The sequence below is a fragment of the Engystomops pustulosus genome, chromosome 3, assembly GCF_040894005.1.
Source record: "Engystomops pustulosus chromosome 3, aEngPut4.maternal, whole genome shotgun sequence".
NCBI classification, from domain to species: Eukaryota; Metazoa; Chordata; class Amphibia; order Anura; family Leptodactylidae; genus Engystomops; species Engystomops pustulosus.
This window is the reverse complement of record NC_092413.1, coordinates 81,944,424-81,972,151: the sequence shown is the minus strand read 5'-3', so window position 1 is coordinate 81,972,151 and position 27,728 is coordinate 81,944,424. Positions and strand designations below refer to the sequence as shown.

Genomic DNA, 27,728 nt, shown 5'->3' with positions numbered 1-27,728 from the left:
AATGCTACCTGCACACGAATGTTGCAAAAATTGTCTGTGACAAGCTGACATTTTATTTTTCATGACCAGCATTCCAGAGCCCCTCCAATGTGGCATCCTTTTCACTATAAACTGTAGTCTATGGGGGGACTTTATCATACATTGGTGCATCCGGCCTGCTGTGTAGGGAACGCGCTATATCCAATGCGCAGGGCAGCAACGTACTGCTGCAAAGCACTCCACCTTCAGACCCACTTTTTAAATCTGGGCCAGAAAACTCTCATACAAGCCCTGATAAATATCCCCCTATCAGTGATCCGTCAAAAGCTACATGCTCTACTTTTTAACAGAACGGTCCATTACATCGGCCATGGGCACTATTACATTAAAAGTATTGCCTTTGGCACATATGTGTACTGTCTAAAAAAACACTCAAATTTATCATTCTGATTACGACATAATTCTGTCATTATTTTCACCCAAAAAATGTTTTACGTCACATTTTACCAAGGCTTTACAGGGAAATGTCAATGTGCCAAAAATATGCTAGTGCACCAGTTTAGTTTTGTGGTGTAAACTAAGGAAACCTTAGGTGAGTTTGGTATGGAAAATTAGCTCTGTTCGCTGGTGGGATTTACTGGATCGAGCCTCATATCAATGGACTCAGCATGTCCGTTCTGTCCTGGAAATCCTGCCAGTGCACGGTGTGAGTTTCTCGGACTGAACTCGCCTTTGGGCATCTGGCCTACTAGACATAAATGAGAAACCCTAAGTGAACCCTCAAGTTTGTTGGAGTAATTATAGATGCAAAGGTCATATATATTTTTCTTCAATAGAAATTTTATTTAAGGAAATCTACCATCAAGAGATGGCATAATTTTAGAAGATGATTTTAGCTATGTGGTGTCAGGTAGTAGATAGGGCAGTAAGCGCTGCCACAAAGTGGCTTACTTTAAAGGGAACCTACCACCACGAAACTACCTATAAAGGTAGATCGGGTGGTAGGTGGATCAATAGGACGTGAGGATAGCCCTTTAAGGGCTAATCCTCACGTCCCCGCAATGTTTTGAAAACTTTTAGTGCCCCAATATTAAAATTTTCTTATGCGGCTACTGGGGCGTGGAGTAGCCGCATCTGAGGTTACACGAGGCGGCTACTCCACGCCCCAGTAGCCTCTTTTCTCCTCCTACCAAAAATCTTCGGCGCGCAGCTACGAGGAGCTGCGCGCCCTCGTCCGGCACATCTGCTGTCTGCGCAGAACAGCAGGCCCGCGCCTGCGCGGTCACTGTACGGAGTCGGAGCTGCACAGGCGCGGGCCTGCTGTTCTGCGCATGCGCAGACAGCAGATGTGCCGGACGAGGGCGCGCAGCTCCTCGTAGCTGCGCGACGAAGATTTTTGGTAGGAGGAGAAAAGAGGCTACCGGGGCGTGGAGTAGCCGCCTCGTGTAACCTCAGATGCGGCTACTCCACGCCCCAGTAGCCACATAAGAAAATTTTAATATTGGGGCAATAAAAGTTTTCAAATGATTGCGGGGACGTGAGGATTAGCCCTTAAAAGGGCTATCCTCACGTCCTATTGATCCACCTACCACCCGATCTACCTTTATAGGTAGATTTGTGGTGGTAGGTGCCCTTTAACCCCACAAGAACCTTGCAATTCGTGTCTGAAAAAGGTCTTTTGTTCAGACCGAAACGTCACATGAATCTGGATTGTTATACTTTGCTCATCAGTAAAGTTCTATTTTGCATCACCTAACGGAGTGCCAAGTTTTTGTTTGAAATTATGTTTTAATTTTCCAAACTGAAACTGAAAAGTGAAAGCTGTACTTTGATTGTCTTTTATGAGTAATCAGACTTCTTGTATAGATCATACAAAAAAATCCTTGTCATGTTTCTTGTATATATCCTGAGGCTACATACTCTGTATACAAAGGCTACGTACTCTGTATACAAAGGCTACGTACTCTGTATACAAAGGCTACGTACTCTGTATACAAAGGCTACGTACTCTGTATACAAAGGCTACGTACTCTGTATACAAAGGCTATATACTCTTAGTACACCATGTGCATGAGGTTAATGTTATTGAATGGTAAATTATATGTTTATTTTGTATGTTTATTTTCTTTTCTTATGAGTTTATTTAACATTATAAAAGACATTTCAAGTGAATTAATCTTTTTATTAGAATTTTCAAGTCTTATTTTTCTTTGTGGGTCATGAACTTTAGCACAGATAAAACAGGATCAAGCAAGGGAGGAGAACAGTTTGTAGCACAGAGTGCATTTCACGATTACTCATGTGTCATCATAATTTCTTATTTTTCGTTACTTTTCATATTAATTCTCCTGGGACTCTCATGAATAACTTTGTATGTAGATTTCCATGCTTGCAACAAACTTTGTAACCTATTTTTTTACACAACATAGCGAATGAAGTTTTTTGCTGGTGTTATACAATATGATACAATATGATACAATAAAACGTATTATTTATTATTATAAACTATACAATAATACCAAAAATAGGAGATGGAATGAAGACATGGAATGACATGACATAACATGTACACACGTATCTACGGTATATAAAAAAGCAATATAATAAATTACAAAAGACATTGAATAAAAAGAATGTGAAATGACATGCTTGTTATTCCCACTTGGATTCCCCACTCAGATTTTCTGCATGTGAATTGAATTTCTAGTAGTATCATTGCAAATATTAGGATGATGCCACATGTGGCGTTTTGAATGCGTTTTTGTCCCGTTTTTAAGCAGTCCATCCAAAAAAATGCATGCGTTAAACGCATGTGTTTTTGAAAAACGCATGCGTTTTTGACCAGTTTGAATTAAGAAAACGGATGCGTTTTTTGACGGACTGCTTAAAAACGGGCCAAAAACACGTTCAAAAACGCCATGTGTGGCATCACCCTTAGGTGATCAAATAGATGGTACAGAGAACAGTGCTGAAAATTTTGGGGTAGGGAGAGGTGAGAAGTCTTCTATGAATGAAGCACTGGTATACATTCCTACGGTACACTTTTTTTTTTTTTTTTAATTGGAGCTGCAAGAAGTCTATCTTCTGCAGCCAAATAGAAATTCAAAGTTATGGCACAGCATTTACATAGAGCACTTCAGGTGAAATGCATGTCTAAGGGTGTGATCCCACTTACCGCTTTGATTCAGTTTTGAATCGGAGCGATTGGGCTGTAGCATGCCCCCGCTTTAATCAAACGGAGTCAAATGGGACGCAAACAAAAATTTAACCCTTATCTCTGCCTCCTGCCCCTCCCCCCTACATTACAAGACCAGCTCAGGCACAGGCACTTCCTGCTAGCAAGCAGCGTGCCAGCCCCCAGTATATAGCCAGCCGCCTGCCCCCAGTATATAGCCAGCCGCCTGCCCCCAGTATATAGCCAGCCGCCTGCCCCCAGTATATAGCCAGCCGCCTGCCCACAATATATAGTCTGCCCCAATATTTTGCCAGCCAGTCCCTTGTATATTGCCAGCCAGTCCCAGTGTATACCTAGCCGCCTGCCCCCAGTATATAGCCCCCCTGCCCACTGTATATAGTCTGTCCCAATATTTTGCCAGCCAGTGCCCTGTATATTGCCAGCCAGTGCCCTGTATCTTGCCAGCCAGTCCCTTGTATATTGCCAGCCAGTCCCAGTGTATAGTCAGCCCCTGCCCCCCGTATATAGCCATCCCCCTGCCCACTGCCCCCCCAATATTTTGCCAGCCAGTCCCCTGTTTATAGCCAGCCAGCCGGTCACCTGTGGATAGCTAGCCAGCCGGCCGATCCCCTGTAGATGGCCAGCCAGACGGCCGGTCCCATAAAAATTCCATAAAAACAGCTTACTGTATATATTCGAGTATAAGCCGACCCAAGTATAAGCCGAGGCCCCTAACTTTACCACAAAAACCTGGTAAAACCTAAATATTTTTTACTCGAGTATAAGCTGAGTTTGGGCTTTCAGCACATTTTTTTTGTGCTGAAAAACTAGGCTTATACTCGAGTATATAAGGTATATGGTTTATTTGCAGCTGTACCAAGTTGTAGCCAAACAATTTTCTTTAGTATATGGGACAATGGCTGAGGGAACATAATTGAGGGGAATGAACATGAGTAGATGTCAGGTGCCAGTGGGAATATAGTTTTTCAAGCTTACTATGGGGTAGTCTGTGTATACATTGTGTATACGTTGTCCAGGTAACCTTATTAACCTAAAGGTGACCTTGAGTATAGCAGACTGAGCATAGTTGGGTCACAAAGAACCAGATTGCTTATTAGCAATCTTTGACAAATAACTCATATAGCACCTGTATAAATAAAACTGATGTCTATGTGGCTACCGTGTGTCACACTCTGGCAATCTCATGTGCATTCATTAGCAGGAAAACATTGGCAGATAAGAAATCCACATAGGGAATGAGAGAACCTTAATACACAATACTGCTGGTCCTCACGCTGCCTCAGATTATCAATGGAAAAAAACAATGGATGACTGTGTTCTTCCAAAAGAAGTCAGTGGATAGTAGCAAGATGGGTAGACATTTCTATATTATAAGGATTTTGCATCCATGGGTTCCAGGTCACTTTAAGAATATTTCTAAGAGCATCATTAAAACCAAACCAAAAATGGTCATAAAACATCTATAAACGGCTTTCGAGCTAAAAGAACAAGATTTACTAATTGTGCCGCAAGGTCGACTGTCGGCATCGGAGATCATCTCCGCAAAGCACAGCCCAATGTATTAAAATGCCAACATTAATGAAGTGTGCGCCAAAATCTTACATGGACTGCGCCTTAATTTTGCTCTCAGACCAATTTTTTCCTGGTCTATCGTGCGCCAAAAATTGCGCCTAAAAATGCCGACAAAATACACATAAATGTGACGGATAATGTGGAAACGTTAGGCCACGCCCACTTACGCAAAAAAATGACAGAGGAGTCGGGATAGTCGGAAACATCTGTTCTTTCTGGCGCAAACTCATATAGATGTGATAATACATTCCCTCCTTTTAAATGGCTGCAATGTTACAAAAATAAGTTTGTAAATTTATATGCAACTCACCTGATGTGTGTCTAATCACACTAATTGAGTCATGCATATTCAATTTTACTTGCATTTCCCTGCCATCTTGTTTCTTATTAACCGACTATGATATTCTGCTGTATGGAGAGCTCTGTTACATCATTGGGCACTTAAAGTCATGTGACCAGGATGACATAATCTAAGCTCCTGTTACATCTGCAACATTTACCTCATGTATGTATCTGATCACTTGAAATTACAGCAGCCTCCATGGAGAATGGGGAGGAGTAGAAGTCGTGCTCTGATTTCATGTGATCATATATATGAATGGGGTACAGTTTGCTAATGTTAGGAGGACATGTGATGATGTCACCCTGGTCCCATGTAATGCTGAGAAGAGGCATGGGATATGGGGAGGGGTAGATGGGAGGGGTTGTCCAAGCAGAACAAGCCTTCTCTGATGCCAGGCAATATAACATCAAATTGATTTATGCGGATGTAAGGGAAATTTTTTTAGCTAAAATAATGGTATTAGTTAGTTTAGGACTTAACCCCTTCCCGACGGGTCCCGGTGCATGGAGAGGGCTCGCGGGCCGAGCCCTCTCCATAGCCGGTAAGTCTTTGCTGCATATTCCAGCAAAGGCTTACCGGTAACACCCGCGATCGGTGCTAGCACCGATCGCGGGTGTTTTCTCCGCGATCGCCGCCGGCAATGCTGCCGGCGGCTTCAAAGAGATGGCGCCGCATGGGCGCCGCCATCTTGTTGTGGATCGCTGCTCCCCGATGACGTCACGGGGAGCGGCGATCCGTCGCCATGGTAACCTCGGGTGTTCCGAACACCCGAGGCTACTTCGTTTTAACCCATGTATTACAATGTGCTAATTGCACATTGTAATGCATGGGGAGTAAAATCCACATATACTGCCATACTGTAGTATGGCAGTATATGATAGGATCGATCAGACTACCTAGGGTTAGAGTACCCTAGGGAGTCTGAAAAATAGTAAAAGTAAATATAAAAAAAAGTTTAAAAAAAAAAAATATAATAAAAAAACCTAAAAATTCAAATCACCCCCCTTTCCCTAGAACTGATATAAAAATAAATAAACAGTAAAAATCATAAACACATTAGGTATCGCCGCGTCCGAAAATGCCCGATCTATCAAAATATGATAATGATTTTTCACTATGTTTAACCCCGTAACGGAAAATAGCGTCCAAAGTCGAAAATGGCATTTTTTTGCCATTTTGAAAAATATAAAAAAATTAATAAAAAGTGATCAAAAGGTCGCACAGTCCCAAAAATTATAGTAATGAAAACGGCATCAAAATTTGCAAAAAATGACACTATCCACAGCTCCGCACACCAAAGTATGAAAAAGTTATTGGCCCCAGAAGATGGCAAAATAAAAAAAAATATATTTTGCACAGGAGGTTTTAATTTTTTTAATGTATGAAAACATTATAAAACCTATACAAATTTGGTATCCACGTGATCGTACCGACCCATAGAATAAAGTAGACATGTCATTTGGGACGCAGAGTGAAAGCTGTAAAATCCAAGCCCACAAGAAAACGTCACAAATGCGTTTTTTCACCATTTTCACTGCATTTGGAATTTTTTTCCCGCTTCCCAGTACACACCATAGAATATTAAATACCGTCACTATGAAGTGCGATTTGTTACGCAGAAAATAAGCCATAACACAGCTCTTTATGTGGAAAAATAAAAAAGTTATAGATTTTTGAAGTTGGTGAGTGAAAAATGGAAGTGAAAAAACTAAAAAAGGCCAAGTCGTTAAGGGGTTAATATCTATATATGTGAAAATGTGGCAGGTTCCCTTTAACTGCCTGTATTTCCAGTTCTATAGCTCACAGAACTACAATTGTTCTGAAAAAAAAATTTCTTATCTTTAAAATGACACTTAAATATTTTTTGTAGCTACTACAGAACTAAGTACTGGACATCTGAAATAAAAAGAAAGTCTCTAACAGTGACTCATCACAGATAATAAATGACTCTTTGCTCATCCGCTTATGACTTTAGAGGTGATATTTTAAATAGGTGAGCCTGTTAGATGTCACATAAAAGGGGCAATTCTAGAAAGGATATTTCATACCCTACCTGAGGATGCTAATAGTTTAGTGGCAAAAAAGGCAATTACAGTATCCCTTTAAGCTTGGCTTTTCGGAGTATCATGCCAAACTTGGGGAAATAAATATACATTGTCGATAAATCATGGTGTCTGTATAAATCTAATGATACGTGAGGTTAACACATGCATTTTCAAACACATCACAACAGCTGAGAAGAGGAGATTTGCCTAAAATATTTTGCTGTCAATATTCTGTGTGCGTTAACGCGACACACTATGTTAACGCATGTGTTATCATGTCATTAACAGATGTGTTCTGTAAACACAATGTTGACAGCAATTTAATTAGGCAAATCTCATCTTCTCAGCTGTTGTGATTCGTTTGAAAATGCATGCGTTACCGCCACGTGTGAACGCCCCCCTCAGTGATTTATCTGTTTGCAATTGCCATCATAGTCATAGTTAGAATAGATTGCAGCTGACACGATAAAGTAGATTGACTTGGATTTTATACAACCTTTACTGTGTGAAGGACTGTATTGCTTTTTATTTTTAATCTATGTAGATAATAATCTTTCTGCATAGTGTATCTATGACCTTGTCCAGTAAGCAGTAAATTACCTGCTACAATGTTTTTTTAAGTTCAGGTCAAGAGATGAGAATGAGTGGCACCACTTTCAACCTTTGACCTTCTTTTATTGTTTGTTAAACAGTTCCAATAATAAAAGATAATGTTTTCTTTATATATGTATTCCAAGGAATTTTAGACAATCATAATCTATCTTAAATATTATTAATATATGAATCAACTCTATTTTCTGTGCTTTTCACGCTGTTGTATTATTGTAAATTATGTCTAAATATATGAAGCATTTCATAGATGCACAAAAAAAATACCAAAAACCTGGGATCTAAATGTGACTCATTCTGCAATTAAGAAAACATTGGTTATAGCCACGAATGTCACTATAGTGCAAGTCGGTTGCTTCCAGTGTTTACCTTGTTCCCATGTCATCCTCAGCTGGATCTCTTGAGGCTTAATCTTTGGCTTACAACTACTGCCATGTGGTATCATGTTTATCATGTTATCATTACTGCTAAAATCTGACGTTACTTATATATTACAGAAGCCAAAAAACCACAATGCGCATCCTTTTTTCCTGCTTTTATAAATTGTAGAGTTATTGGAGGAACAGCTAAAAAAATACATTTACATAGGTTTTTTTTTTAAATCTTATATGTTATAAGCCGACCGGAGTACAAGCCGAGGTACCTAATTTTAACACAAAAAATTGTGAAAACCTATTGACTTGATTAGAAGCCTAGGGTGGGAAATTTATTGGTCACAGCCTCCCCAGTATAAAGCCAGCAAGCACATGCCCCCCAGTATATAGCCAGAAGCCCCCCAGTATATAGGCAGCCCCTGCTACCTAGTATAATAACAGTAGCCCTCTGTATATAGCCAGCAGCCCAATTGTATACAGCCAGTGCCTGTCCCCAGTATGTAGCCAGCAGCCTCCTTGTATATAGCCAGTGCCTGCCCCCCAGTATATAGCCAGTGCATGCCCCTCAGTATATAGCCATTCCCCCCCTAGTATATAGCCACAGCCTGCACCCCCTGTATACAGCCAGTGCCTGCACTCCCCCGTATATATATAGCCAGTGCCTGCACTCCCCGTATATATATAGCCAGTGCCTGCACTCCCCCGTATATATATAGCCAGTGCCTGCACTCCCCCGTATATATATAGCCAGTGCCTGCACTCCCCCGTATATATATAGCCAGTGCCTGCACTCCCCCGTATATATATATAGCCAGTGCCTGCACTCCCCCGTATATATATATAGCCAGTGCCTGCACTCCCTCGTATATATATATATAGCCAGTGCCTGCACTCCCTCGTATATATATATATATATATATATATATATATATATATATATATATATATAGCCAGTGCCTGCACTCCCTCGTATATATATATAGCCAGTGCCTGCACTCCCTCGTGTATATATATATATAGCCAGTGCCTGCACTCCCTCATATATATATAGCCAGTGCCTGCACTCCCTCGTATATATATAGCCAGTGCCTGCACTCCCTCGTATATATATAGCCAGTGCCTGCACTCCCTCGTATATATATAGCCAGTGCCTGCACTCCCTCGTATATATATAGCCAGTGCCTGCACTTCCTCGTATATATATAGCCAGTGCCTGCACTCCCTCGTATATATATAGCCAGTACCTGCACTCCCTCGTATATATATAGCCAGTGTCTGCACTCCCTCGTATATATATAGCCAGTACCTGCACTCCCTCGTATATATATAGCCAGTGTCTGCACTCCCTCGTATATATATAGCCAGTGTCTGCACTCCCTCGTATATATATAGCCAGTACCTGCACTCCCTCGTATATATATAGCCAGTGTCTGCACTCCCTCGTATATATATAGCCAGTGTCTGCACTCCCTCGTATATATATAGCCAGTGCCTGCACTCCCTCGTATATATATAGCCAGTGCCAGCACTCCCTCGTATATATATAGCCAGTGCCAGCACTCCCTCGTGTATATATATATAGCCAGTGCCAGCACTCCCTCGTGTGTATATATATATAGCCAGTGCCAGCACTCCCTCGTGTATATATATATAGCCAGTGCCAGCACTCCCTCGTGTATATATATATATATATATATATATATATATATATATATATAATATATATAGCCAGTGCCAGCACTCCCTCGTGTGTGTGTGTGTATATATATAGCCAGTGCCAGCACTCCCTCGTGTATATGTATATATAGCCAGTGCCAGCACTCCCTCGTGTGTGTATATACCGGTACTTATTAATTATTCCACAAATATTAGGTTTTACATATGTGTGTGTTTCTATCTTGTTGGTGTTCTCATTTACATACAATGTGAGATCTAAAAAATTTATTTTGTTTTGGAACAATTCACCTGTAAATCGCAGGTTATAGCAATTGGAATTGATGTAATCCAAACAAAGAAAAACTGTCACCTCTCCACACTAGAAGCAGATCATCTATGAATCTACTATAATGAAAGATATGTGCAAGAAAAGGGTTGGTAGGGGTGTAAATAAAGTTCTCCTCCCACCATGACATCACAAGGTTTGCCATGGAGGGGGAGAACTTAGACCCCATGGGGGCGCCTTCAATCTGCAAGAAGTATTCATCATTAAATGAAAAATAGTTGTAGTTTAGTAGGTAACTCACTGCCAACAGAAGAATTTTTTTTAGGTTATTGTCATATGCACTGTATTTTGATAGGTGGGAACGTACAGCCTCTAGTGCAACATTATTTGGTATGCTTGAGAATAGGGATACCACATCACATGTGGCCCACTTACACTCAGGCTGCCATTCAAAATTATCAGAATTGTTTAGGACAGTAGAACTATCTCTAAGATAACCTGGCACTCTTTGGACCAGTGGCTGTAGGTGTACATCCACCCAATCACTCAATCTCTATCTATAGCCAGTGCCTGCACTCCTCCGTATATCTATAGCCAGTGCCTGCACTCCCACGTATATCTATAGCCAGTGCCTGCACTCCCACGTATATCTATAGCCAGTGCCTGCACTCCCACGTATATCTATAGCCAGTGCCTGCACTCCTCCGTATGCACTCCCAGTGTGTGTATGTATATATATATAGCCTGTGCGTATACTCCCCCATATATATATAGAGCCAGTGCTTGCACTCCCCCGTATATAGCCAGTGAATCCCTCCACCCCATCCCGTATATTGCCAGCAGCCACCAGCCCAGCCTAAAAACCCCCAAAAATCCCATAGCATACCCGATTGCCGACATCATGGTGTGTGCCCTACCATCGTCATGGTGTATGAGACAGGACTGCGAGGGGAGCCGAAGCTGAAGACAGAAGACCTGCGGGGGTATTGGAAGGGTGAGAACTGAGACGAGTTTTTATGCTGAGCCGAGTTTTTATGCTCAAAAACTCGGCTTATACTTGAGTCACATTCAGCATACTTGAGTCACATTCCAAATTCAAAATATCTGCAGGATACATGTTATAGAGAAGAGGAAGTCAAGCCATTACAATTGTAGCTCCTCAATCCAGCCTGGGCAGCTTGTGTAAAACATAATGTATAAAATCAGAGAACAAGGTGACAGTGGCCGCGCACCCCTTCCTGGCCGTCAGCAGCCCGAAGAAAGAAGACACGGAAGCCACTGCCAAAGGTGAGTATGTTTTTTTTTTTTTTTTTAACCAGTAGCAAATATATTTTGGCGGTCGGGGGCCCTGATATAAAAAAAAATAATTAATTATGGGGGCATTATATAAAATGATTAATGTTGGAGGGGCCTCATATGAAATACTTAATGATGGAGGGGCAGTATAGGGAATAATCAATGATGGAGGTGCAGTATGGGAAATAATTAATGATGGAGGGGCAGTATGGGAAATAATTAATGATGGAGGGACAGTATAGGAAATAATTAATGATGGAGGTGCAGTATGGGAAATAATAAATGGTGGGCAGTATGGGAAATAATGGTGGAGGGGCAGTATTGGAAATAATGGTGGAGGGGCAGTATTGGAAATAATGGTGGAGGGGCAGTATTGGAAATAATGGTGGAGGGGCAGTATTGGAAATAATGGTGGAGGGGCAGTATTGGAAATAATGGTGGAGGGGCAGTATTGGAAATAATGGTGGAGGGGCAGTATGGGACATAATTAATGATGGAGGTTCAGTATGGGAAATAATAAATGGTGGTGGGGGGGCAATATGGGAAATAATGGTGGAGGGACAGTATGGAAAATAATTAATGATGGAGGGGCAGTATGGAAAATAATTAATGATGGAGGGGCAGTATGGAAAATAATTAATGATGGAGGGGCAGTATGGAAAATAATTAATGATGGAGGGGCAGTATGGAAAATAATGAATGATGGAGGGGCAGTATGGAAAATAATGAATGATGGAGGGGCAGTATGGGAAATAATGAATGATGGTGGGGCAGTATGGGAAATAATGAATGATGGAGGTGCAGCATGGGAAAATAATTAATGATGGAGGTGCAGCATGGGAAATTATTAATAATGGAGGTGCAGCATGGGAAATTATTAATAATGGAGGTGCAGTATGGGAAATTATTAATGATGGAGGTGCAGTATAGGAAATAATGGTGGAGGTGCAGTATGGGAAACAATTAATGATGGAGGGGCAGTATAGGAAATAATTAATGATGGAGGGGCAGTATGGGAAATAATTAATGATGGAGGTGCAGTATGGGAAATAATGATGGAGGGGCAGCATAGGAAATAATTCATGAGGGGAGAAGCATAGGAAATAATTAATGGGAGGAGCAGCATAGAAAATAATTCATGGAGAGGGGTCCCAGTATATTTAAAACAAGGGGGTGCAGTATATTAATTGAGGGGGGTCCCAGTGTATTACGGATGCGGTCACATGTACCACTATTTATTTTTAAACTTTAGTCCGGCCCTCCAAAGGTCTGAGAGGGACCGTGAACAGCCCTCTATGTAAAAAGTTTGGGGACCCCTGGTATAGACAGTTGGTGGGGAAATGAAAGCTGAGGTCTTATTGATTGCCTTGGGAAACTAGAACAGTTTTGCTCTAAGAGACTTTTGATAATTCTCCCCCATATATATGTCTTCAATAAAGGACTTGAATACAATTGCATGTTTAATAATTTCAGCATCTTCCAGCTTAAACCGTTTTGTTGATCTTTTAAACCTGTTAGCGCCCTACGTCCGATATATTGAACGCAGGCGGTTCCTGCAATTGTGACCGCTCGGCTGAGATCGCTAGGGGACACCCCCCTATGATATTGCAGGACCGATCTGATTGGTCCTGCAATGTCAATCGCTGCCATTGGCCAGCCAATACAGACTGGCCAATGACAGTGATCCATGACCCTGGGGGGCAGATCAAAGTAGCACCACCCTCTCCAATGTCACAATTTTGCTTTTGGTGTTGTTGGAGAGAGCAGTGCTTGTGATCTGTCCAATATTACTGTTTCCAAAAATCACTGTTCCCCCCCAAACCCCCCATGGTTGATTTTTTTTCTTCTGTAATCCCCCCATTGTCTATTCCCCCACAACTGCACTTTTAAGTGCAATCTGATAGTAGTAGTAGAAGGAGATAGGAGTGGGACGGAGGAGCTTTTGTACTATCCTCCCCGTCCATTTTCAGGTGGGGGGAAATCATGGCCCGTAAGACCTACACTGCATTGGAGGCATACAGTTATATTGCCTCCAAAACCAAATCTTTTAGTGTGGAGTGTCCATTTTATTTGTTCACCTAGTCATAACAAAGTGACCCCCAGGAACCTCTGAGAAGGCACCTTCGGTCTAGTGCTGAAGAAGTGCCTGGGGCTTCTGACCCCAGTAACTATGCCCCTCAGGTTCTTGTTTTTACGGCCAGTCCTGGAATACACAGAGACACGGCAGGGTTCAGACCAGTGGACTTTTTACAGTTTTTTTGAGGATCTAATTGGTCTTTTTGTACCCCAGACCAATCTCTATGCTGCATAATATATTGCCCAAAACCCCACTTCTTTTTACGCTCAACTCCACAGGTGGACCCCTGTCACTGCACCAGAGATGGAGAAATATGGAGTACTTCTTATGGGACCGGTAAAATAAAGCCCAAAATCAGGGACTATTGGAGCACAGACATATACTGTACCACACCCGATGTTTTGCATGGCGTTAAGCAGAATGCGCTTTGAAAGCATCCATAAGTTTTTGCATTATTTTTTTTTCTGCGTTGCTGACAATGGCGAGATGACCCTAGTTATGATAGCTAATATAAGATTGGCCCATTTTAGACTGAGTGCCAAATTTATGGAAGTATATATCGCCCAGAAGCGCTATTGATGAGTCCCTGGTACATTTCAAAGGGAGACTTCATTACCGCCAGTACCTGCCAAATAAGAGGGCAGGGTATGGCGTGAAGATGTACAAGCTGTGTGAGAGTACATCAGGGAATACTTATAAGTTGAGAGTGTATGAAGAGAAGGACTCAAGTATAGTACCCCCAAAATGCCCCCCCCCCCCATCCTGGGAATTGCTCTAAAATTACTGTGTGATTTGTTGCACCCACTACTGGACCAGGGCTACCACCTCTACATAGACAAAATTTAGTCCAGCATAACACTGCTCAAGAGCATCGCTTCCAGAAAAACTGCGGCATGAAGGAATCAGAGAGGTCACCCGAAGTTGCTGCTAAGTTAAAATCTTAGAAGGCACGAAGGCCAAGCACTAGGCAGCGACTCTGTATTGTGTCTAAAGCACAAGGATAAGAGAGAAGTCCCTGTATTAACAACAATACATGGGCTTACCAGTACAGAAACCAGTACAGAAACCCCCAAACCTGACTGCATATTGGACAATAACAAGTACATGGAAGAGGTTGACTTGTCGGACCAGGTGCTTCAGCCATACAATGCCATGCGAAAATCGAGGGTGTGGTACAAAAAGCTGGCCATGCACATCATGCAGATGGCACTGTATAATGCTTACATGTGACATCGATGTTCAGGCCAGACGGGAACTTTCCTGGAATTTCAAGAGTTAGTAATCAAAGATTTTATTTTTGGAGACCAGGAAGGGGGCAGCACTTTCCAGGAGAAGTTCCCCAAACTGCCAGCAAGGGAAGGACACAGAAAAGGTGCAGGGTGTGCTCCAAAGGGGTATAAGGAGGCAAACCATTTAACAGTGTGCTAAGTGCCTCGATAAACCAGGTTTATGCATGAAAGAGTGTTTTAGGATTTATCACACCTCCCTGGATATATATTTTATTAATTTCCCTGATGTATTCTCTACAGCTTATACATACTGTCTCACCTACCCTTCTAAGCCCTGACGTGTGCCCAGCCTGTAGATATTGCCACATATGAGGCATTGCTTGTCCCGGGTGAACATGCATCATTTTTGGGGCATTTGTCTCCCGTGGCAGGAGCTGGGCACAAGATGACATAATGGATATTTTGTACTATGCACTATCCATTATCCTTGGGGTCCTCCTGTGGGGTTAAAATGCTTACTACACCCCTAGATTAATTCATGAAGGAGTGTAGTTTCCAAATAGGGTCAGTTCTCAGGGGTTTCTACTGTACTTATTCCTTAGGGCAGCGATGACGAACCTTTTAAAGGCTGGGTGCCCAAACTAAAACCAAAACCCACTTATTTACCATCAAGTGACAATTTAAACAGTAACTTATTGCTCCCTGTTCTTCCACTACATTCAAGCAGGAGGGCAAATTCAGACATCATTATAGCTTCTCTCCACAAAGAAAAGGAAATATGCAAGGGACGTGGAAGATTATGCCAAAAATCAAATTTATGATTGGAAAATAAACCGTCCCAAAAATTATAAAAACATCAAATCCATCTTGAAAAAAAGATACGACTCACAAGCTTCAGATGCTTCGGATACCCAAAGAAAAGTAAATTTTACGTCTTCTGAAGGCGAAACGTCTGACACTCAAGCGAATAATGCCAAAAATCCACCGGGTAACAAAAGAAGATATATTAAGAGTAAAACTCTTCCCAATAACCCATCAAAAAACGGGGCAAGCGAAACAGACGAAGAGGCAACAGAAAGGAGATCTACAATTCGCAAAACCAAGAAATAGATAATAAACTTGAATTATTTGACAATGTCATTATACTGTCTCCCACGATTCTATCAGAAGACCAACTATCTGTTTTGGCAAAAGGTCTGAATTACGTGCCATCTCAGAATTTCGATATTTTTCAAACCTTACTTGATGTGAATCGATTTGTGAGGACGCTCACTGTCAAAAGACATTTTTTTATCGATGATCCTGTTTCTGAAACGTATGCTTGCTCCATGACTAATGCTCTTTCTACTCCCCAGGTGGATAATGAATTCACTGACCTCCTGTTTCACGAACAGAATGCCATTCTGGACCTACATGAGCTCAGTGAATTTACAGACATTCCAACGGTTGACATTTCTAATGTCAAGTATGCCATGACTAACAATGAGTTTTACCCCATAAAATCTAGGGTACCTGCGCTTGATGTGTTTCAAACACTTGTAGAAAGAGAATTGCATACTTTAAATAAAACTACACAGTCGGCCAGAAACACGAATAAATATAATCTCAATGGTGCACAATTTAGAGCTATGCATACACTAAAAGATAACACTCATCTCATAGTTCGCAAGTCAGATAAGGGGGGCTCGGTTGTGGTATTTGATTCTGGATTATACATACAATTGGCAAGGGATATTTTATACGACCCGAATACATATGTCAGATTACGGTCAGACCCTACGCCCTCCACCCTGGTTACCTTAAACCAACTTGTTAATGATGGCTTAGCTTTGGGAGTTTTGGATGCCAAAACAGCCAAGTATCTGGTCATTGAGAATTCCAGCATGCCTGTATTTCATGGCCTCCCCAAAACTCATAAAAACATTTTTCCGCCTCCCCTCCGTCCAATCATCTCAGGCATTGGGTCTCTCAACGAGCGGCTCAGTGCCTGGGTTGATTCGCACCTACAACCTCTTGTAGTGAGAACTCCAGGGTTTCTTAAGGACAGTTCAGATGTATTACGCACGTTTGATGATTTCAAATGGAAGAAGTCATTTTTATTTGGTACCTGCGATGTTGTCAATTTATATTCATGTATCCCCCATACCCTGGCCATCAAGGCCATCCATTACCACCTCAACAGATATAGTCTATTTGATTCTGATTTAAAAATGTTTTTACTTTCCTGTGTTGAATATTTACTTAACAATTTTTTTATGTTTAATGGAGAGTATTTTTTACAAATTTGTGGCGCCCCAATGGGCTCAAAATTCTCCCCATCACTAGCCATACTTTTTGTGGCATGGTGGGAAGAGAGAACCATTTTTTCCACTTATAACCCTTTTTTACGAAATATTATTTTTTATGGAAGGTATGTGGATGACATACTGATGGTATGGCAGGGTGATGCAATATCTTTTTCGGATTTTGTCATGTACATCAATGAGAATGACTTCAATCTAAAATTTACATCTGAAACACCCTCTACAGCTATACACTTTTTGGATATAAATTTAAGAGGCATACCAAACAAAGGAACTGTTGTTACCACTATGTTTTCGAAACCATTAGCAGGCAACTCCATTTTGTCGGCATCTAGCAGTCATCCACCACATACTGTGCACGCAATTCCGTACGGTGAATTTTTACGAGCACGGCGCATTTGCTCCACCGATGCGGAATTTCGTGCACAATCATTTAATATCGAAAACAAACTTAGAAAGAGAGGGTACTCCCCATCCTTGTTAGAAAATGCTAGGGAAAAAGCTGGAAAAATAAATAGGAAAAATTTACTGGAGAGAAAGAATAATACTATTTCTGAGTCGGTTGCTACGTATATACCTACCTTTAGTACTCCGTACAGCACACAATTCAACAGTATCAAAAACATTATTCGGAAATATGTTCCGGTATTGAATCAAGATAATGTCTTGTGTGAGATCATGAGGAATGGCCACAGAAGTGTCGCCAAGCGTGGTAAAACGCTTGGCAACATTTTGTCGCCTAGTGTCCCCAATATGAATGTTAAACCCCACAGTTGGCTGTCGATGACAGGTTTTTTTAAATGTGGAGGTAATAGATGTAATGTTTGTGTTTTTGCAGCCAACAAAACAGTAGAATTCACAACTGACACGGGTGCCAGTAGAAAGATAAAAACCTTCATCAACTGCAACACACAATACGTGGTGTACATCATTCGTTGCACATGTTGTTCCATTATTTATGTTGGATGCACAATACAGAAGTTAAAAACAAGGATAGCTCAACATTTAACTAGCATAAAGAATGGAGACGTCAATGCCTCAGGAGCTGCCAAACACTTTATAGAGACACACAATAAGAACCTTTGTGGTTTCTCCTTCTTTGGCATTGAACATGTTAATCGACCCTTAAGGGGAGGCAATTGGAGAAAACTCCTCCTCAGGAGGGAGGCTTTTTGGATCCTCGCACTAAATTCCAGGTATCCTCATGGCATGAATTTTAAGAATGACCTGTCATATATTTACTAACAACTCTTATGAGGACAAGTGTATGTATCTTTGATATATCTTCTATATATTTATGTCTACATTTTTTGTAAACTTTATACAAGTTAACTTTTGTAAACTTTATACAAGTTAACTGTTGTGTCGACGCCTATGTTGCCGGATGACCTGTCATATATTTACTAACAACTCTTATGAGGACAAGTGTATGTATCTTTGATATATCTTCTATATATTTATGTCTACATTTTTTGTAAACTTTATACAAGTTAACTTTTGTAAACTTTATACCAGTTAACTGTTGTGTCGACGCCTATGTTGCCGGATGTGATGTTGGCAGCCACTAATTGTTCAGGTGTACCTTAGGGTTTAAAGGTTTGTTTTTAATGTTGCAGTGCATACCATGATTAAGGCTCCGCAGTGAGCTGAAACGCGTAGGTTTTTTTGCCTCTGTAACCTGCACCGTCCATGCACTTAATTTGTGCTTTTTAAATGGATATTTAATAAAGCGATGTTTTGAATTTATAACACGTGCTCCGGCTACCACAGTTTTTTCCATGAAGGAGTGTAGTTTCCAAATAGGGTCAGTTCTCAGGGGTTTCTACTGTACTTATTCCTTAGGGCAGCGATGACGAACCTTTTAAAGGCTGGGTGCCCAAACTAAAACCAAAACCCACTTATTTACCATCAAGTGACAATTTAAACAGTAACTTATTGCTCCCTGTTCTTCCACTACATTCAAGCAGGAGGGCAAATTCAGACATCATTATAGCTTCTCTCCAGGGTCTCTCTGTACGGGAAGAATCATGAGGCCATCAAAAGATAACCTGGCCCTGTTCACACCTTCTCACTCTTTCTGCAGTTCTAATCAGTCAAGGATGTGTCATCTTAAAAGAGCATTGAGAGCAGCAGGAAGATTCCAGGCCTGTCTTCTAAACTCTGTCCTGGGGCAACAACCTGGGTGCCCACAGAAAGGGCTCCGAGTGCCACCTCTGGCACCCGTGCCATAGGTTTGCCATCACTGCCTTAGGGCATCTACTAATTCTTCATGATGCCAAAAAAAATATATATGTAAAATGTCTTTGCCCCAAATGCCAGTTCTTTTTTCTGAGCACTGCTGTGTGCCCATCCTGCAATTTTTACTCTGGACCATTCACTTTGTATTACATTTGAGCCAGCATCTTAGGGGTTAAAATGCTTGTAAAACCCTAGATAAATTTTTTGAGGTGTGCTCTTTCTTAAAATAAGGTGACTCCTCAGCAGTTTCTATTGTACTGGTACCTCAGGGGCACCTCAACACCAGTCTAGTGAAAATGGAGCTCCAAAAATTTAGCTTGTTCCATAATGAGTCCTGTCATGTGCCTGTAGATTATTGCCACATATGTGGTATTGCCATAACCAGGATAACCTGCAGAATGATTTTTGATGTGTTTGTTCCCAGTGTTATAAGTTGAGAACTACAATGACACTACATTTGACACTACAATGGCATATTTGAGAAATTGCAATGTAATTTTTACTCTGCACCATTAACTTTATATTAAATTTGACCAGCATCTTAGGGGTTAAAATGCTCACACAACCCTAGATAAATTCTTTGAGGGGTGCCCCTTTCCTAAAATGGGGTCACTACTCTGGGTTTTTTATTGTACTGGGCAGGGGGCGTTGCTAGGGTGATAAAAGATCCGGGGCATGGGCCCCAATGTATTTGTATCACACTTTCAGTAATACCCCCTCCTGTACATAACCCCCTCACATTTGGTTGTGCCAATAACAACGCTACTGAGGGTATATAGAGCTACAGAAACCACAGGAGAAATCCCTACTTGTTACACACAGTGACTGCAGGTGATGTGTCCACATCACTATTAGGCCCTGACCCACCATGTCTGTTCCTTAGCCATATGTCCTTCATTTGTCCCAAATTCTTGGTTCTCTGAAGGCGCGTTCACATGTTGCAGTTACAAATGCATAACAGGCCTCGGTTTGATCTCACGTGAGTTTCCAGTGAAACGCAAGTGATTAAAAACGAGCGCCTGGTTTCTTGTATTTGTTTAAATGCAAGACAAAAAGTGTAAGCGCAGCCTTCAGTATTTTGGGAGAGTGTTAGGGGCAACAGCAGGATAACACTGTGTGTGTTCACACGTTGCAGTTACAACTGCATCACAATCAGTTTTGAGGTTTTTTTAGGTGCAGTTTTGTTATTTTAATAGGTGAACAACATTTGCGGAACAGGTTTCCCCTTCAAACTCAAATTCACCCGTTCAGTTCTTGTCTTTCACTTGTTAAATTAACAAAACTGCACCTAAAACCACCTCAAAGCTTATTGTGATGCAGTTGTAACTGCTGTAACAGTTGTAAGTGCTGCCCCTAACACTCTCCCAAAATACTGTAAGGCTGCGCTCACACATGGAAACGCATGTGAGATCAAACTAAGGCCTACTGCCATGTGTGAAGATGCCCCAAGAAATGTCCCCCCAGGCCCCAGTAATGTCCTCACATAGCTCCCAGTAATGTCCCCCAGTAATGTCCCACAAACAGTCCCCCTGTTATGTCCTCCAGTGATGTCCTACATAATCCCCCTGTAATGTCCCCACACACAGCCCCCCCCCCTGTGATGTCCCCTGTAATGTCCCCAAACACAGCCCCCCATGTATTGTGTCCCATACAGATCTCCCTATGTTCTCCCTCTCACCTCACTCCTGCAGCTCTGTGCACTGCTTCCCCCAGCAGGTCATGTGATCATGACATCATCACAGGTCCTGCAGGAAAAGCAGTGTGCACTGTGCAGTTTCTTATCAAGATCTATGTCCTGAGGACGCCGATTGTGATGAGGGAGAGAAAGCCCGGGCAGCGGAACAAATGTCCTGCTGACCCAGAGAGATCCGGGGCTCCGGCCAAAAGATCTGGGGTACCCCAACACCAATCTAGTGAAAATGGAACTCATACCTCTCAACCGTCCCGTTTTGGGCGGGACAGTCCCGTTTTTTAACCCCTGCCCCGCCCCCATGGGCCGGTAAGAGATTGTCCCGGTTATTTCTGCGCTGTCACGGATTATTCAGGCGGGGTGCAGCGTTCTCCTCCTCTCCAGCTCCCGGGTTGTCTGTAGCAGGGCCGACACCTCCCCCATCCAGTCCCCTGGGAGGCAGAGCCCTCCCTCTCCTCAGGCTGCCATGGCCCCCACAGGCCAGTGCTACCATGTGGCTGCATCCTGTGCCGAGCTCCAGTGTCTGTCCACATGGATGGATGGATGGAGCAGCAGTGCAGAGTGTGATATGCTCTGCACTGCCCCTGCACAGCATCCCCAGGGGATCAGCCTCCGTGCAGGCAGGAGCTCACCAGCTCTGCTACCTAATCCCCTCCGTGCAGAAGCAGCAGCAGCAGCAGCAGCAGCTCCCTGCCCCCACCTCCTCCTCCTCCTGCTCCTCACTGAAGTTCGTCTGATGAAGCAGGCCGAGTGTGTGCAGCTGCTGCAGTGTGATGACAGGTACTGTACATTGCCTGGAGGCAGCAGCTAAAGGGTTAAACACTTCACTTTCCCCCATAGACCCCCTGCCCCCATCCTTAATCCCCCAGTGCCCTTCTATTCTGTTTTTATTGTACCATATACTTAATCCCTTAAAGGGATTCACAAATGCAAGTTAGGCCCTATCCATAGGACAGGGCTTAACCTGCTGATGTGTGGGGGTTTCAGAGATGAGACCCCCCACAGATCATAAAAAGAGGGGTCTGTTGGGGTCCTATGTACCTCAGGTGGATCCCTCATCGCTCTATGACAGTAATGGAGCAGACGCTGTGCATGACCGTTCTGCTCCATGAACCTCTACGGAGCTGGCGCAGATCGCAGAGAGAAATGAAAATGTCCAGAGGCAACGCTCGGCGATCTCCGCCAGCTCCATAGAGATTAATGGAGCAGAATGGTCATGTGCGGCTGTCTGCTCCATTACTCTGACGGAGCGATGAGGGGTCCGATGGAGGTACGTGGGATCCCTCGTTTTCATGATCTGTGGGGGTCTCATCACTGAGATCCCCACTGATCATCAAGTTAGGCTCTGTCCTGTGGATGGGGCCTAATTTTTATGTGCAGGAAAACCCCTATAAGGACACAGCCCTTTTTAATTTTTGCGTTTCTATATTTCACTCTTTCAAAAATCAATAACTTTTTTATTTTTCCATGTACAGAGCTGTGTGAGGCCTGTTTCTGCGTAACAAATTGTACTTCCTAGTGACTGTATTAAATATTCCAGGTCCTGTACTGGGAAGCTGGAAGGAAAATATCAAATGTGTTTTTTATGGCTTTCACTGCACGCTCCATAGGACCCCTCCCCTTTACTGCGCTCCATAGGACCCCTCCCCTTTACTCTTTAGTTTGGTACAATCACAGCAATATCATACTTATATAGATTTTATTACGTTTAAGTAGATTAAAAAAATTAAAAAACATCTATCACCATTTTTTGGGTTTCATACTGTCCTCTAACTAACGCTCGTTACCTGCAGGGGATGTTCTCACTTCTTTCCGCTAGTTTCCTGGCTCGCGGTAAAATTGATTTTATAATATTTGCAAATATGGAGACGCTCAGAGTGCCGTCACTGAGCTCCTTGGCTCAGTAAATTATGTAGCCCCCTGGCTGCTTGCTATTCATATTGTCTCCGTTCCAATTTCCAGACAAACACCCTCCCTCCCCCCCCCCCCCCGATATCATGCGGCTCCCCCAAATCTTGCGCATTCAGGAGATCTTTTCACTTGCGCAGCCGCCGCAGTCACCACTGCAGCTGCGCAAGGGAAACAGAAGACGTCAGCCGGTGATCTTCGGAGGACGTCGGAGTTTATTGTATTGGGGAGTGCGCTGGTAAGTATGATTCTTCCCCACTGTGCTCACTGCTCGTACCTCCAACGCATCCACTGCTACCAATGTATATACAGCAGCATATATATACACACATATATTGCTGTTTAACCCCCCTGCCACCAATGTATATTTATGTATATAATTGGGGGGGCATATTCCACTCCCCCTAGACAACAAGCATGTCCTCCCCTTTTTTGTGTGTGTTTTTTTTTAAATTTTTGTCCTCCAGGACCGTGCCTGCTGTGGACTACTTCGGATTCGAAGGATTACGTCGATGACCAACCACCATTTCTAACAAATAAAATGGTCAACGAGGGTGTGTCTGCGTTTTTTGTCCAATAAAATTTTTTATTTGCTGAAAATGGTGTGATTTATTTTTTTGCGACATTCTTCATAGTTCGCCATAGTAGCGGTGCCGGCTTGATGACGGTGCTCATTACTTAGGGCTGGCCTTAGTGTTTGCATTTATTTTTTTGGCAAATTCACACTAACGCCCATACCATTACCCCGGTACCCACCGCCACCAGGGGTGCCGGGAAGAGCCGGGTAGAAACCAGTACCTGACCGTCGAGAGATGTCAGGTAGTGGGGCGGCCGCTGGCTGTTATTGTTGCGCTGGAATAGCCCCCTAACAGTGGGCTATCCCAGCTCAGTAATGGCAGGCTGCCGCTGCTTTATTGTATCTGGCTGAATTGAAGAATAGGGGGTACCCCACGCCGTTTCCCCCCCCCATTTTTTTGTAAAAATGGGAAAACGGCGAGAGGTCCCCCTGTTAAAAGGGGGGACCTCCAAGTGATTTTTTTCCCCCAAAAATGGGGGGTTGTGGTGCCAATCAGCCAGACACAATAAAGCAGCAGCAGCCTGCCATTACTGAGCTGGGATAGGCCACTGTTAGAGGGCCATTCCAGCGCAACAATAACAGCCTGCAGCCGCCCCACTACCTGACCATCTATAGACGGTCAGATACTGGTTTGTACCCGGCTCTTCCCAGAACCCCTGGTGGCTTTGGGTACCGAGGTAATGGTATGGGCGCTATTGTGAATTTTACTATGGCAAACTATGAAGAGTGTTGCAAAAAAAAAATCACACTGTTTTTAACAAGTAGAAAATTTTATTGAACAAAAAATGCAGACACACCCTCATTGACCATTTTATTTGTTAGAAATGTAGGTCATCAACATAATCTTTCGAATCCAAAGTAATCCACTGCAGGCACGGTCCTGGAAGACAAAAATAACCACACACACACAAAAAAGGGCACGCAGCCACATGGGGGGCCATGCTCGTTGTTGGGGGGGACATGCTCGTTGTCTGGGGGGGCATGCTTGTTGTCTAGGGGGAGTGGAATATGCCCCCCAATTATATATATATAAATATACATTGGTGATGGGGTTAAACAGCAATATATGTGTGTATATATATATATGCTGCTTTATATTCATAAGTGGCAGTGGATACGTTGGAGGTACGGGCAGTGAGCACAGTGGGGAAAAATTATACTTACCAGCCTTGCTAAATTCCGACGTATTCTGTTTCCCTTGCGCAGCTGCAGTGGTGACCTGTGGGCTGTGCAAGATTTTGGGGGAGCCGCATGACATCACGATAGCGAGTACCCGGGGGGCTGCATAATTTACTGAACTCAGTGAACATTATAAAATCATTTTTGCCGTGATGCAGGAGCCAGGAAGCTAGCAGAAAGAAGCGAGAATATCCCCTACAGGTAACAAGCATTAGTTAGAGAACAGTATAAAACCCAAAGAACAGTGATAGATGTCCTTCTTCTGAGACCAATTACTTTTTTATCAGTGTACAGAGCTGTTTAAAGTGTCCTTTTTGCAGTATGACATGACGTTTACATTAATACCATTTTTGGGACTGTACGACATTTTATAATAATAATAATAAATACTTTATTTATATAGCGCCTACAGATTACACAGCGCTGTATACAGCTATCCAAATCAGTCCCTGTCCCCATGGGGCTCACAATCTAAACAACCTACCAGTATGTTTTGGAGTGTGGGAGGAAACCAGAGGAAACCCACGTAAACACGGAGAGAACATACAAACTCTTAGCAGACGTTGACCTGGGTGGGACTATTAAGACCCAGGACCCCAGCGCTGCAAGGCTGTAGTGCTACCCACTCGGCCACTTATGTGGTTTTGCTGTACTTGGGATAACCCACAGAATGATATTTGGGATGTTTGTCCAAAGTGGCATGAGTTGGTCACAATATATTTACCACTAAATTGGCATGTTTGAGAAACAAATGCAATTTTTAATTTGTATTACAATTTGGCCTGCATGTGGCTCACTAAAATGCTTGCTACAGCCCTAGATAAATTCTTTGAGGGGTTTAGTTTCCAAAAGGCCTTTGCTCTTCTGTCAGCAACCCCTTCATAGAATTATAATGGTTGCCAACCTGATGCAACTACACTTGCGTTCCTTAGCAATTCCATTGTCCACCGGTCGACTCTTTCTCCCTTTACAGACCAATCGTATTTCCAACATCCTCTCTTTGCGAGTCCTCCACAATTCCTTTATTGTATTGTAGTAATTATAATAATAATGATACTGCTGAAGAGCACGGCTGGCACTTTTCAGTGGTGGCCATCTTGGCATGCCGCCAAGGCAGATATATTTTTGCAGTTAGAGGCCTACTGCCTGGACCAGAGACACGGAAGCTGCGCCCTCTTGTATCTCAGCCAACGTGGCGGTCACTGGAGAATACTAGGACATGGCACGGGGGACCTAACTGCCACTAGGTCTTTCTTTCAGTGGAGGTCCAGTAAAAACGGCAATAGGTCTTATTTTTGGGGAAACACACTAATAGTAAAGACATTCACAGATATTTTCTCTACATTTGTCATCCACTCACATATGAAATCACAAATTCTTATGTATTTAATATTGAATAAGTAATTGACCTAATTAAGTTGTACATGATCATGTAAAATACGATGTCTTATCACTCTCATTACATATGGACCAGATAAACCAGTTTCTGGAAGGAATGTCCTCCACTTTGTGGCTATGATAGCTGTTGTTATTAGGGAGGTGGTTGCTTTGAAGTTTCTGAATTCAGGTTTTGATGACCAAAAAAGAAATTTACCAAGTACGAGTGTAAACTGAAGAGAAAAATCACCCCATATCATCTGAGTATGTCATAAACATCGCATTGATGCATGTATTTTGTAAACTCATTGTTGACAGCAATGTAGTTAGACAACTCTCTTCTTCACAGCTGCTATGATGCGTTTGGAAATGCATGTGTTAACGCCACGTGTGAACACACCCTCATATCTGTACGGACTGGCTCCCTTTAACTTAAATTTATCCATGTATTGTTTCTTTCATTTGTGAACTATGTGCTTTGTATAGGCCAGGGGAACCGTGTGTCTTGCTTGAACTTACACATTTTTTTTTGTATGTTTTAAAGATTTTCTGCAAATAGATACTTAAAAAATGGCAGCCTAGTTCAGTTCCACTGCACTGTGTTTATTTTAGCAAATTTGACTTGTGTGCAGCGGTCCTAATGACAAATACACAGTGGGGGACATTTATCAGTGTCTTATAGGGGAAAAAGGCTTAGACAACTGATTTTTCTACTGCAAAACGTTTTGCCTGTAAAAATAATAAAAATATTATACTCGCCTCCTCCGGGTCTCTCGTTCAGCTGCTGACAACCCAGACAACCCTTTTCTTAAAGAAAATCTGAATCTTTTTAACTGATCACACTTCTGAATTACTACACGTCCTTGTTACGGGTGGTCCTCTGTCCCCGCCAGCGCATTGTCCGCGCAGGTCATCTGTCCCGGCTCCTGTCTTGCTCCTGTCCGCCGTGCGCACGCGTCCCCGACTCCTAGGGCGTGTGCGCCGGCTTCTTTAAATTTAAAGGGTGCGCACCATTAATTGCCACTGGTCATTTTCTCAAATTCTATATAAACCTGCCTCTTCCTGCAAACCCTGCCGGATCTTCGTGCCTCGTGCTTTAGAGAAAGCTGTGTTTGATGCCTTGCGCTATTTCTGTTATTTCCCGTTGTGACCCCTGTTCCGTTTCTGACATCGCTCCTTTGCTGCCTGCCCTGACCTGTTGCTACGTCTCCGACTCTGATCCTGTGCTGCCCGTCCTGATCTCCTGCCTGTCCACGACTACGAGATTGGCTGCCACTGCGGAATAGTCATGCCTGTGGAACAACCTGGTGGTACCACGCCGCAGCAAGTCCAAACCGCTTTGTGGTGGGCTCTGGTAAAAGCCGGGTGCCACTTAGACTCTGGTCCCTGGTAGTGGCTTGTGTCATCGTCCGCAGTGGTTCAGAGGATCCACTACCTCTGAGCCTGACAGTCCTATACACTGGGGCTCATTTACTAAGGGTCCGAACGCCGGGTTTCCCGAAAATTTCTCTTTTGCCATGAATTGCCCCGGGTTTTTGGCGTACACGATCGGATTGTGGCGCATCGGCGCCGGCTTGCATGCAACAGAAATCGGGGGGCGTGGCTGTCGGACAACCTGACAGATTCGGACAAACCGCAAATTTTAAAAAAGAAAATGTGGCGCAAGATCAAGCACTCACATGCACCGGGAAGAAGAAGGTGAACTCCGGCGGACCCCGGCGCAGCAGCGACACATACAGGAACTCGGGCGCACGATCTTAGTGAATCGCGGGTAAGTAAATCTGCCCCATTGTT

At 42.9% G+C, this 27,728-nt stretch overlaps 2 protein-coding genes across 3 annotated transcripts in view; one reads left to right on the top strand and one right to left on the bottom strand.

Annotated features, from left to right (window-relative positions):
- The window catches only part of ACOXL (acyl-CoA oxidase like), a 257,177-nt gene that overhangs the window by 1,043 nt on the left and 228,406 nt on the right, over positions 1-27,728 (top strand). The gene's annotated exons all lie outside the window — the stretch shown is intronic.
- The window catches only part of BUB1 (BUB1 mitotic checkpoint serine/threonine kinase), a 93,949-nt gene that overhangs the window by 40,806 nt on the left and 25,415 nt on the right, over positions 1-27,728 (bottom strand). Inside the window, exon 1 of one of the 2 annotated variants that reach the window (XM_072141220.1) lies at positions 20,882-20,926. The exons of the other annotated variant lie outside the window; for it this stretch is intronic. The gene's annotated coding sequence lies outside the window, so the exon portion shown is untranslated. Of the gene's footprint in view, positions 1-20,881; positions 20,927-27,728 lie in introns of those variants that run through there. 2 annotated transcript variants of the gene reach the window in all.